Here is a 12,598-nt window from a genome sequence, read left to right on the forward strand (position 1 = left end):
CTCACGCCAGGTGGCTGACAAGGTGACCTGAGCTATTTTCTGGATTGATGAACGCATGAATTCAGAGAAAACAATTTTAAACAACTTTCCAATTTAATTCTATTATCTAGTTTGCTTCATTTTATAGGTATTCTTTGTTGAAGAAGGTGCAATGCACTACTGGGAGCAAGCTGAACATATTGGGGAGCCAATAACATGAGGCCTATATGTGCAGCCACCAATCATCAGCTCCTGAGCCTACCTAGGTATCCTTTTTATCAATGGATACCAAGAGAACAAAACAAATTAAATAAAAGGAAATTGGAAAGTTGGTTAAACTAACATGCTCTATCTGAATCATGAAACAAATAATTTGGGTTTTATGTTCCTTTAACTCTAAACAGGTATCTGTAGATATGAAAGGCATAGATCTACTATAACATGTCATTTAAACAAAACAACATTCTCATAAAATAAATGGAAAATTCTTACAATTTTGTATAACTAAAGTTCACTGTTCTTATGTCCAATTATTAACTTTCATCTTTTACATGACAGTCTTTTAACATAACAGCTTTTTATGTGAAATTAAACATTTTGCCTCATAACTTTAATACTTTATTAAAGTCATTTTATTTTTAGTAGTTGCAAATATTTTAATATGCATTTATTTTTTATATTTTATGGCAGGGGAAATGTTCTTGTGGTATGTTTGAAGACATTAGTTTAAAGGGATATTAAACCCACAGACTTCTTTTGTGACAGAGCATACCATTTAAAAAAAGTTTCCAATTTACTTCTATTATCAAATTTGCTTTGTTCCCATGATATTCTGTGTTGAAGAGATACCTAGGTAGGCATTTGGAGCCCCACATGGCAGGAAATAGTTCTGCCCACTAGTTATCTTGCAAATGGATAATATCCTATGCAAAACTGATGCCATAGAGTGCCCCAGAAATGACTCCCTCTGTCCAGTACAATGCCATTGATCGTGAAGCCTCACAAGCCCCTACAGATCTTGGCTCGACCTCGTGACTCTAAGGGGTCCTTCCGGCTAGTTCGTTACCAGTGATAACTCCGCTTAGTATGGCAAGTTGGATGGGACAAACTTCTGATATACTGTCCTACGTACTACTACGCGTTTTGGCTGATCAGGCAGCCTTTCTCAAGCAGAATCTCATTTCCAAAATGATGCCTCCTTTTAAAGGCTATTGCAAAATAACTTGCTTTATTAACTCTTGTGTGTCTTAAAGGGACAGCCAACACCAGAAATGTTGTTGTTTTGAAAGATACATAATTCCTTTATTACCCATTCCCCTGTTTTGCATAACCAACACTGTTATATTAATATAGTTTTTACCTCTGTGATTAACTTGTATCTAAGCATCTTCTGACAGCCTCCTAATCACATGAAATTTTATTTATTATCTACTGACTTTCATTTTAGCCAATTAGTGCAGTGTCTGTCACAATCCACGGGCGTGATCACGATGTTATCTATATGGTTTACATGAACTAGCTCTCCTCTGTTGTGAAAAGCAAATAAAAAAGCATGTGATAAGAGGCGCCCTTCAATGGCTTGGAAATATTTGAAGCATGAAAGGTGTTTTTGGATTTGACTGTCCCTTTAATATCACAGGATTCTATTGTAGAGGTTGCTAGGAATGTCTGGGTTTCCTATAATAACCATAATAGCAGAAGTATATCAAATCTTCTGAAATGGCAATAATATTGATGTATCAAGTAATCCTTTTCTTGGAGTCTTTTTTTACTGACTGTCACATATCATTAATCTGGAGGATTACAATTGATACACAGTATCTCAGTCCTGTAGCCTGCTCAGTACTCTCCAGCCACCATTAGCTAGCTGAACGCCTTCTGCAGCAAGTGGGGCTCTGTACTCTTACATAGGTCCTGTGCATTCAAACACTGTTACTCAAAGATCTCATATTGTATCAGGGATAACTCTGTTTGCATCATCACAAAATATATTCTACTGATGACTCTGGGAGCAGACGGTGTTTGAATGAAGGTGTGTGGCTCATAAATACATTTGCACATAAAAGCTCTCACTGAATCAGCCACCAAGGATTTTGCTAATACGTGTGTATTAGAAAAATGCTTTTTTATTCAAAACAGAACACCCTCGTGTGCATTGTAGATTATTTTGATCAGTTGGTACAATATCTGTATTTCACTCACATATGTCTTCACTCTGCAGCATTACCAGTCAAAACTTTCTTATGTTACTATTATTATTATTACTATTGGTTATTTGTAGAGCGCCAAAATTACTATCATCATCCTTTTAAAGGGAGAATTAAACACTAAATAAATGCTAGATAGAATGAAGCATTCAAAGAAAAGATTAGTCTGTGAATAACATGTAGATGTATTTTTTTAAAGTTTAATCAGCTGTTTAAATATTGACAAAAATAAATGTAAACTTTTATAGTATATAATACAAAGGGAGCTGCCATGTTGTAACTTAGGTTACCTTCTTTGCTGTGGCCAATTAGGGACAATTATAAATAGGTCACTAGAGTGTGCAGCCAATAGCTGTGTGGAATAGAACAGTGTTCTGCACTTCCATTTCTAACAGGAACATGGGGCAACATAAATAATTAAATTATATCAGAGTTCTTTATATATATACAATTTATAATTTTATATTACCATCTCAAAGTGTTTAATGTCCCTTTTAAGGAACTGATAAAAACCTACCGAAAAAATGTTTCCAGATCTAAATGTGCACATCTGTGCCTAAGCAATTGCATGCTGTATAGAGAATACTAGTTTAATGATATTCTAGGGGTCATAAATGTTCCATATGTCTGCCACTGGTTCTTACAAAATGTATGTGTCATTTCCTTAATGTGGCAGCAGTTACTGTGTCTTTTTCTATTGGTGTATAACAATCAATAAATATTAATTAAAAATCATACAATGACACTGTTGTACTGATCTGGCAGTTAAAGGATAAGCAGCGTTTGATTTTTGTTTTTTTCTTAAACGAAAAAAAATGAGACAAAGCACGAAAATTTGAATCTGTAACAACAAAAATGTTTAAAAAAATGAGTCTACAAATATTTACTAATGTATGTCAGGGCTTTTTTTTTTAACTCTATAGCAACTAAAATTCTAGCTCCTGATCCTAATGTTTTAGATTACTTTTCTGACTTGTTTAAAAAACATTTTTTTATTATTATTTTTTTTTAAATCTGTGACGAGCTTTTCCATTTTCTGGGTGCCTCCTAAGATTCACAAAATATTGTCAGTCCCTGCATTATTATTTATTAACATTTGTTAAAAAAAAAGGTGCTAATCCCAGAGTTTGTTTGTAATCAAACTCTAAGAGGCCATTAAAGTTAAAAAAACAAACAAAAAAAAATGCATATAGTCCTTTAAATACTAGCATTCCTGCTGCATAAAAGGGTTAAACACATGGTAGAAGTACCTGACCATAAACTGCCTCTGATCCAATCAGCAGAGCTAGTCGCCCGCTTGGGGATTAAACACATAGAGGTGCAGGGTCACTAGTCTTAGAAGGCCACTTAATAAGACAGTCTAGTCAAAATTAAACTGCCATGATTCAGAAAGGGCATGCAATTTTAAACAACTTTCCAATTTTCTTTTGTAATCAAATTTACTTTGTTCTCTTGGTATTCTTTGTTGAAAGCTAATCCTAGGTAGGATCATATGCTAATTTATACGCCCTTGAAGGCCGCCTCTTAGCTCAGTGCATTTTGACAGTTTTTCACAGCTAGACAGTGCTAGTACATGCGTGCCATATAGATAACATGTTCACTCCCGTAGAGTTATTTATGAGTCTGCACTGATTGGCTAAAATGCAAGTATGTCAAAAGAACTGAAATAAGGGGACAGTCTGCAGAGGCTTAGATACAAGGTAATTACAGAGGTAAAACGTGTATTAATATAACTGTGTTTTTATGCAAAACTGGGGAATGGTAAATAAAGGGATTATCTATATTTTTAATCATTACAAATTCTGGAGTAGACTGTCCCTTTAAGTCAAAATTAAACTTTCATGATTCAGATAATGCATGCAATTTAAAAAATAAATAAAAACTTAACAATATAATCTCATTATCAAAACATGCACATTCTTTTTATATGCACACTTTCTGATGCTCCAACTCATACGGAGCATGTGCAACAGTGTATGCATTTTATGATTGGCTGGTGACTGTCACATGATACAGAGAGAGGGAAAACTGGATTAACTTTGAGATTTGCCAGAAAATATTCTGCTCATTTCAAATTCAAAGTAAGTGCAATTGCATTGTCTTTTTTTTTTACTGTGTATTTGTCAGTTATTCAATTCTACAGTATTTAGTGAATAAATTGGGCATGTAATTTTGCATGGATAATGGCCCCTTTTGAAAGCATAGAGGTTCCAAAATTAAACTGCCTCACCAAAGAATATCTGTGGGGGTGGGAAGTTTCATTTTGGAATCTCCAAGCTTTTTAATGTTGGGAATCTGAACTGTTGCATTAACATTAGTACACTGCTGCAGGTACTCGCTATTAGAATGGGCAAATGTTTTACAACATTCGAAAAATGAAAGAATTATAACAGATTAGTTTGTTCATTTTGAATGTTTGTACAACATTCTAACATTCGTTTAATGTAATAGTATTTATAATGCTTATTTTAAATGTAATATTCAATTCAAATTTTTCTAATAATTTTTTTTTAATTATGCAATATTCAATTTAAAAAAAAATTGATATATTTATATTAGTATTTCTAATGCTCTCTAAATGTAATATAATATTACATTTGAAATAGATTCACATTTATATATTTGTATTAATTTACTAAATTCCCTACCACATGAACTATTTATCTTCTGAATAGTATTTGTTAAATCGAATATTACATTCGAAATTTTGAATGTGGATATTCAATCTAATTATAAAGATTCTAAATGAAAGTAACATTCGATTACTGAATTTTAATGGATTTTCATTCATACCAACATTTTAACTGTCCAAAACCAAATGTCCACAGGATTGTTCGTTCTACCAAATGAATTACTCTTTCAGCATATTCGCCCATCCCTACTCGTTATCCCTAGGTTACAAAATGATACAAACCAATATCTGGGACTACATATCCCACAAACCCCTGCTTCTGAACCAATAATGAGTATGGCTTGATTTATATTTATTTTGTTTGCTATTGAACCGGCTCGAAATATATCAAAATAGGTAGCTTTAAAACTTTATATCTCATCAACTACGGTTTGAATTTTTTTTTACCAAAGTAAACTGTACTAAAAATAAATTCTATTTCTTAAAGATTGATTAAGCACTTTTTGCTCTCGGAAAGTATGATAAATTCCCTTTCGCTTATAATTCAAAATAATTTTCAAACACAATTAAAATGCTCTAATTTACCTTTACCATTTTTAGTTATTGAGGGTACCCACAATGCATTTAGCCAACAAAAAGCACCTCCTAAACAGGAATGATCCAAATTATATTACACATATTTACTTTTCAGTGTAATGTAATTAACTATAAAATGCATTAAAAGGATATAAAAGTGCAGAAAGTAAATGCTCTAATGTTTTAAAGCATTTTATTATTGCAGAATTGCATTATATATGTTTAGCCCCTGTAAAATGGACTACACACATACCGATAAAGTCTGCTCCAGAGCAGTAATGCACTGCAGGGAGCTAGTTGAACACGTATTATGAGCCAATGACAAGAGACAATGTGTGTGTGTGTGTGTGTGTGTGTAGCCTCCAATCACCAGCTAGCTCTCAGTACTGCAAGATATCAACATGTACTTTTGAACAAAGGATACCAAAAGAACAAAGTGCATTTAATAATAGTAGTGTATTTAAGTGTCTTAAAATGACACACTTTATCTAAAAGTTTATTTTTTACTTTTCATGTCCCTTTAAATTCCAGAAAAAGCAGTCAAAATAAATAATGAAGGTACTTTGTAAATTTGTATCCCCACAATGAATAATTAAAGGGATATTAAAGCCAACATTTCTCCAACATAGGTGTGTCCGGTCCACGGCGTCATCCTTACTTGTGGGATATTCTCTTCCCCAACAGGAAATGGCAAAGAGCCCAGCAAAGCTGGTCACATGATCCCTCCTAGGCTCCGCCTACCCCAGTCATTCTCTTTGCCGTTGTACAGGCAACATCTCCACGGAGATGGCTTAGAGTTTTTTAGTGTTTAACTGTAGTTTTTCATTATTCAATCAAGAGTTTGTTATTTTCAAATAGTGCTGGTACGTACTATTTACTCAGAAACAGAAAAGAGATGAAGAATTCTGTTTGTATGAGGAAAATGATTTTAGCAACCGTAACTAAAATCCATGGCTGTTCCACACAGGACTGTTGAGAGCAATTAACTTCAGTTGGGGGAACAGAGTGCAGTCTCTTACTGCTTGAGGTATGACACATTCTAACAAGACGATGTAATGCTGGAAGCTGTCATTTTCCCTATGGGATCCGGTAAGCCATGTTTATTACGATTGTAAATAAGGGCTTCACAAGGGCTTATTTAAACTGTAGACTTTTTCTGGGCTAAATCGATTGATTATTAACACATATTTAGCCTTGAGGAATCATTTTATCTGGGTTTTTTGATATAATAATATCGGCAGGCACTGTTTTAGACACCTTATTCTTTAGGGGCTTTCCCAAAGCATAGGCAGAGTCTCATTTTCGCGCCGGTGTTGCGCACTTGTTTTTGAGAGGCATGGCATGCAGTCGCATGTGAGAGGAGCTCTGATACTTATAAAAGACTTCTGAAGGCGTCATTTGGTATCGTATTCCCCTTTGGGTTTGGTTGGGTCTCAGCAAAGCAGATACCAGGGACTGTAAAGGGGTTTAAAGCTTAAAACGGCTCCGGTTCCGTTATTTTAAGGGTTAAAGCTTCCAAAATTGGTGTGCAATATTTTCAAAGCTTTAAGACGCTGTGGTGAAAATTTGGTGAATTTTGAACAATTCCTTCATGTTTTTTCGCAATTGCAGTAATAAAGTGTGTTCAGTTTAAAATTTAAAGTGACAGTAACGGTTTTATTTTAAAACGTTTTTTGTACTTTCTGATCAAGTTTATGCCTGTTTAACATGTCTGAGCTACCAGATAGACTGTGTTCTGAATGTGGGGAAGCCAGAATTCCTATTCATTTAAATAAATGTGATTTATGTGATAATGACAATGATGCCCAAGATGATTCCTCAAGTGAGGGGAGTAAGCATGGTACTGCATCATTCCCTCCTTCGTCTACACGAGTCTTGCCCACTCAGGAGGCCCCTAGTACATCTAGCGCGCCTATACTCCTTACTATGCAACAATTAACGGCTGTAATGGATAATTCTGTCAAAAACATTTTAGCCAAAATGAACCCTTGTCAGCGTAAGCGTGGCTGCTCTGTTTTAGTTACTGAAGAGCATGACGACGCTGATATTAATATCTCTGAAGGGCCCCTAACCCAATCTGAGGGGGCCAGGGAGGTTTTGTCTGAGGGAGAAATTACTGATTTAGGGAACATTTCTCAGCAGGCTGAATCTGATGTGATTACATTTAAATTTAAATTGGAACATCTCCGCATTTTGCTTAAGGAGGTATTATCCACTCTGGATGATTGTGAAAATTTAGTCATCCCAGAGAAACTATGTAAAATGGACAAGTTCTTAGAGGTGCCGGGGCTCCCAGAAGCTTTTCCTATACCCAAGCGGGTGGCGGACATTGTTAATAAAGAATGGGAAAGGCCCGGTATTCCTTTCGTCCCTCCCCCCATATTTAAAAAATTGTTTCCTATGGTCGACCCTAGAAAGGACTTATGGCAGTCAGTCCCCAAGGTCGAGGGAGCGGTTTCTACTTTAAACAAACGCACCACTATTCCCATAGAGGATAGTTGTGCTTTCAAAGATCCTATGGATAAAAAATTAGAAGGTTTGCTTAAAAAGATGTTTGTTCAGCAGGGTTACCTTCTACAACCCATTTCATGCATTGTCCCTGTCACTACTGCCGCATATTTCTGGTTTGATGAACTGCTTAAGGTGCTCGATAGTGACTCTCCTCCTTATGAGGAGATTATGGACAGAATCAATGCTCTCAAATTGGCTAATTCTTTCACTCTAGACGCCTCTTTGCAATTGGCTAAGTTAGCGGCTAAGAACTCTGGGTTTGCTATTGTGGCGCGCAGAGCGCTTTGGTTGAAATCTTGGTCGGCTGATGCGTCTTCCAAGAACAAGCTACTAAACATTCCTTTCAAGGGGAAAACGTTGTTTGGTCCTGACTTGAAAGAGATTATCTCTGATATCACTGGGGGTAAGGGCCACGCCCTTCCTCAGGATCGGCCTTTCAAGGCAAAAAATAGACCTAATTTTCGTCCCTTTCGTAAAAACGGACCAGCCCAAGGTGCTACGTCCTCTAAGCAAGAGGGTAATACTTCTCAGGCCAAGCCAGCTTGGAGACCAATGCAAGGCTGGAACAAGGGAAAGCAGGCCAAGAAACCTGCCACTGCTACCAAGACAGCATGAAATATTGGCCCCCGATCCGGGACCGGATCTGGTGGGGGGCAGACTCTCTCTCTTCGCTCAGGCTTGGGCAAGAGATGTTCTGGATCCTTGGGCGCTAGAAATAGTCTCCCAGGGTTATCTTCTGGAATTCAAGGGACTTCCCCCAAGGGGGAGGTTCCACAGGTCGCAGTTGTCTTCAGACCACATAAAAAGACAGGCGTTCTTACATTGTGTAGAAGACCTGTTAAAAATGGGAGTGATTCATCCTGTTCCATTAAGAGAACAAGGGATGGGGTTCTACTCCAATCTGTTCATAGTTCCCAAAAAAGAGGGAACGTTCAGACCAATCCTAGATCTCAAGATCTTAAACAAATTTCTCAAGGTCCCATCGTTCAAGATGGAAACCATTCGAACTATCCTTCCTTCCATCCAGGAAGGTCAATTCATGACCACGGTGGATTTAAAGGATGCGTATCTACATATTCCTATCCACAAGGAACATCATCGGTTCCTAAGGTTTGCATTCCTGGACAAACATTACCAGTTCGTGGCGCTTCCTTTCGGATTAGCCACTGCTCCAAGGATTTTCACAAAGGTACTAGGGTCCCTTCTAGCGGTGCTAAGACCAAGGGGCATTGCAGTAGTACCTTACCTGGACGACATTCTGATTCAAGCGTCGTCCCTTCCTCAAGCAAAGGCTCACACGGACATTGTCCTGGCCTTTCTCAGATCTCACGGCTGGAAAGTGAACGTGGAAAAGAGTTCTCTATCCCCGTCAACAAGGGTTCCCTTCTTGGGAACAATTATAGACTCCTTAGAAATGAGGATCTTTCTAACAGAGGCCAGAAAAACAAAGCTTCTGGACTCTTGTCGGATACTTCATTCCGTTCCTCTTCCTTCCATAGCTCAGTGCATGGAAGTGATCGGGTTGATGGTGGCGGCGATGGACATAGTTCCTTTTGCGCGCATTCATCTAAGACCATTACAACTGTGCATGCTCAGTCAGTGGAATGGGGACTATACAGACTTGTCTCCGAAGATACAAGTAAATCAGAGGACCAGAGACTCACTCCGTTGGTGGCTGTCCCTGGACAATCTGTCTCAAGGGATGATGTTCCACAGACCAGAGTGGGTCATTGTCACGACCGACGCCAGTCTGATAGGCTGGGGCGCGGTCTGGGGATCCCTGAAAGCTCAGGGTCTTTGGTCTCGGGAAGAATCTCTTCTACCGATAAATATTCTGGAACTGAGAGCGATATTCAATGCGCTCCAGGCCTGGCCCCAGCTTGCGAGGACCAGGTTCATTCGGTTTCAATCAGACAACATGACGACGGTTGCGTACATCAACCATCAGGGGGGAACAAGGAGTTCCCTAGCGATGGAAGAAGTAACCAAAATTATTCTTTGGGCGGAGTCTCACTCCTGCCACCTGTCTGCTATCCACATCCCAGGAGTGGAAAATTGGGAAGCGGATTTTCTGAGTCGTCAGACATTGCATCCGGGGGAGTGGGAACTCCATCCGGAAATCTTTGCCCAAGTCACTCACCTGTGGGGCATTCCAGACATGGATCTGATGGCCTCTCGTCAGAACTTCAAAGTTCCTTGCTACGGGGCCAGATCCAGGGATCCCAAGGCGGCTCTAGTGGATGCACTAGTAGCACCTTGGACCTTCAAACTAGCTTATGTGTTCCCGCCATTTCCTCTCATCCCCAGGCTGATAGCCAGGATCAAGCAGGAGAGGGCGTCGGTGATCTTGATAGCTCCTGCGTGGCCACGCAGGACTTGGTATGCAGATCTGGTGAATATGTCATCGGCTCCACCTTGGAAGCTACCTTTGAGACGAGACCTTCTTGTTCAGGGTCCGTTCGAACATCCGAATCTGGTTTCACTCCAGCTGACTGCGTGGAGATTGAACGCTTGATTTTATCGAAGCGAGGATTCTCAGATTCTGTGATCGATACTCTTGTTCAGGCCAGAAAGCCTGTGACTAGAAAGATTTACCACAAAATTTGGAAAAAATATATCTGTTGGTGTGAATCTAAAGGATTCCCTTGGGACAAGGTTAAGATTCCTAGGATTCTATCCTTCCTTCAAGAAGGATTGGAAAAAGGATTATCGGCAAGTTCCCTGAAGGGACAGATTTCTGCCTTGTCGGTATTACTTCACAAAAAGCTGGCAGCTGTGCCAGATGTTCAAGCCTTTGTTCAGGCTCTGGTTAGAATCAAGCCTGTTTACAAACCTTTGACTCCTCCTTGGAGTCTCAATTTAGTTCTTTCAGTTCTTCAGGGGGTTCCGTTTGAACCCTTACATTCCGTTGATATTAAGTTATTATCTTGGAAAGTTTTGTTTTTAGTTGCGATTTCTTCTGCTAGAAGAGTCTCAGAATTATCTGCTCTGCAGTGTTCTCCTCCTTATCTGGTGTTCCATGCAGATAAGGTGGTTTTACGTACTAAACCTGGTTTTCTTCCAAAAGTTGTTTCTAACAAAAACATTAACCAGGAGATTATCGTACCTTCTCTGTGTCCAAAACCAGTTTCAAAGAAGGAACGTTTGTTGCACAATTTGGATGTTGTTCGCGCTCTAAAATTCTATTTAGATGCTACAAAGGATTTTAGACAAACATCTTCCTTGTTTGTTGTTTATTCAGGTAAAAGGAGAGGTCAAAAAGCAACTTCTACCTCTCTCTCTTTTTGGATTAAAAGCATCATCAGATTGGCTTACGAGACTGCCGGACGGCAGCCTCCCGAAAGAATCACAGCTCATTCCACTAGGGCTGTGGCTTCCACATGGGCCTTCAAGAACGAGGCTTCTGTTGATCAGATATGTAGGGCAGCGACTTGGTCTTCCCTGCACACTTTTACCAAATTTTACAAGTTTGATACTTTTGCTTCTTCTGAGGCTATTTTTGGGAGAAAGGTTTTGCAAGCCGTGGTGCCTTCCATTTAGGTGACCTGATTTGCTCCCTCCCTTCATCCGTGTCCTAAAGCTTTGGTATTGGTTCCCACAAGTAAGGATGACGCCGTGGACCGGACACACCTATGTTGGAGAAAACAGAATTTATGTTTACCTGATAAATTTCTTTCTCCAACGGTGTGTCCGGTCCACGGCCCGCCCTGGTTTTTTTAATCAGGTCTGATATTTTATTTTCTTTAACTACAGTCACCACGGTACCATATGGTTTCTCCTATGCAAATATTCCTCCTTAACGTCGGTCGAATGACTGGGGTAGGCGGAGCCTAGGAGGGATCATGTGACCAGCTTTGCTGGGCTCTTTGCCATTTCCTGTTGGGGAAGAGAATATCCCACAAGTAAGGATGACGCCGTGGACCGGACACACCGTTGGAGAAAGAAATTTATCAGGTAAACATAAATTCTGTTTTTTATTTCATGATGCAGACAGAGCATGTGATTGTAAACATCTTTCCAATTTACTTTTATTATCTAATTTGCTTCATTCTCTTGGTATACTTAGTTGCAAAGCATACCTAGGTAGGCTAAGGAACCAGAATGTTACAAATTAATGAGAGCTACTGTAGCTACTGATTGGTGTCTGCTCACAAATGCCTCAATTGGTTCACCAAATGTGTTCAGCTAGCTCCCATTAGTTCATAGCTGCTCCTTCAACAAAAGATACCAATAGACAAATTTGATAATAGAAGTACATTGGAAAGTCATTTAAAAATTGTTTTTTTTGGGGTTTTTTTTAGAAAGAATTACATTGAATACCTCCCAACTTTTACTTGATGCTGTCATGGAAAAGGAGGTTAGGGTACTTGTGGGCAGTGGCTCACTGACATTTAGCAAAGGGTTCATAGGCAGGCCAAGATGCATTATGGGTGGGACTAGGGCATTTCCTGGATGGCTATATTCGGCATGGACAGAATTTTGTTGTTTGTAATTTCTTTACTAAACAAATGCCAAATAACATTCTGCCCATGCCAAGTGTTTTTTTATCATAACAAATATCTACAACAGTTTATTAAAATGTTATTTTAAAACAGTACTCTATACCACTTTTCCAAAATTAAAAATAAATTAATTGAACTTACTTGGGCGGATTGGGGAGCACGCTATGATACCACATAGGCACCCAACGCCA

General features: G+C 38.7%; 1 protein-coding gene across 1 annotated transcript in view; it reads left to right on the forward strand.

Annotated features, from left to right (window-relative positions):
• The window catches only part of INO80C (INO80 complex subunit C), a 141,581-nt gene that overhangs the window by 79,750 nt on the left and 49,233 nt on the right, over positions 1 to 12,598 (forward strand). The gene's annotated exons all lie outside the window — the stretch shown is intronic.

This window comes from Bombina bombina, chromosome 5 (assembly GCF_027579735.1).
Source record: "Bombina bombina isolate aBomBom1 chromosome 5, aBomBom1.pri, whole genome shotgun sequence".
In the NCBI taxonomy this organism is placed as follows: Eukaryota; Metazoa; Chordata; class Amphibia; order Anura; family Bombinatoridae; genus Bombina; species Bombina bombina.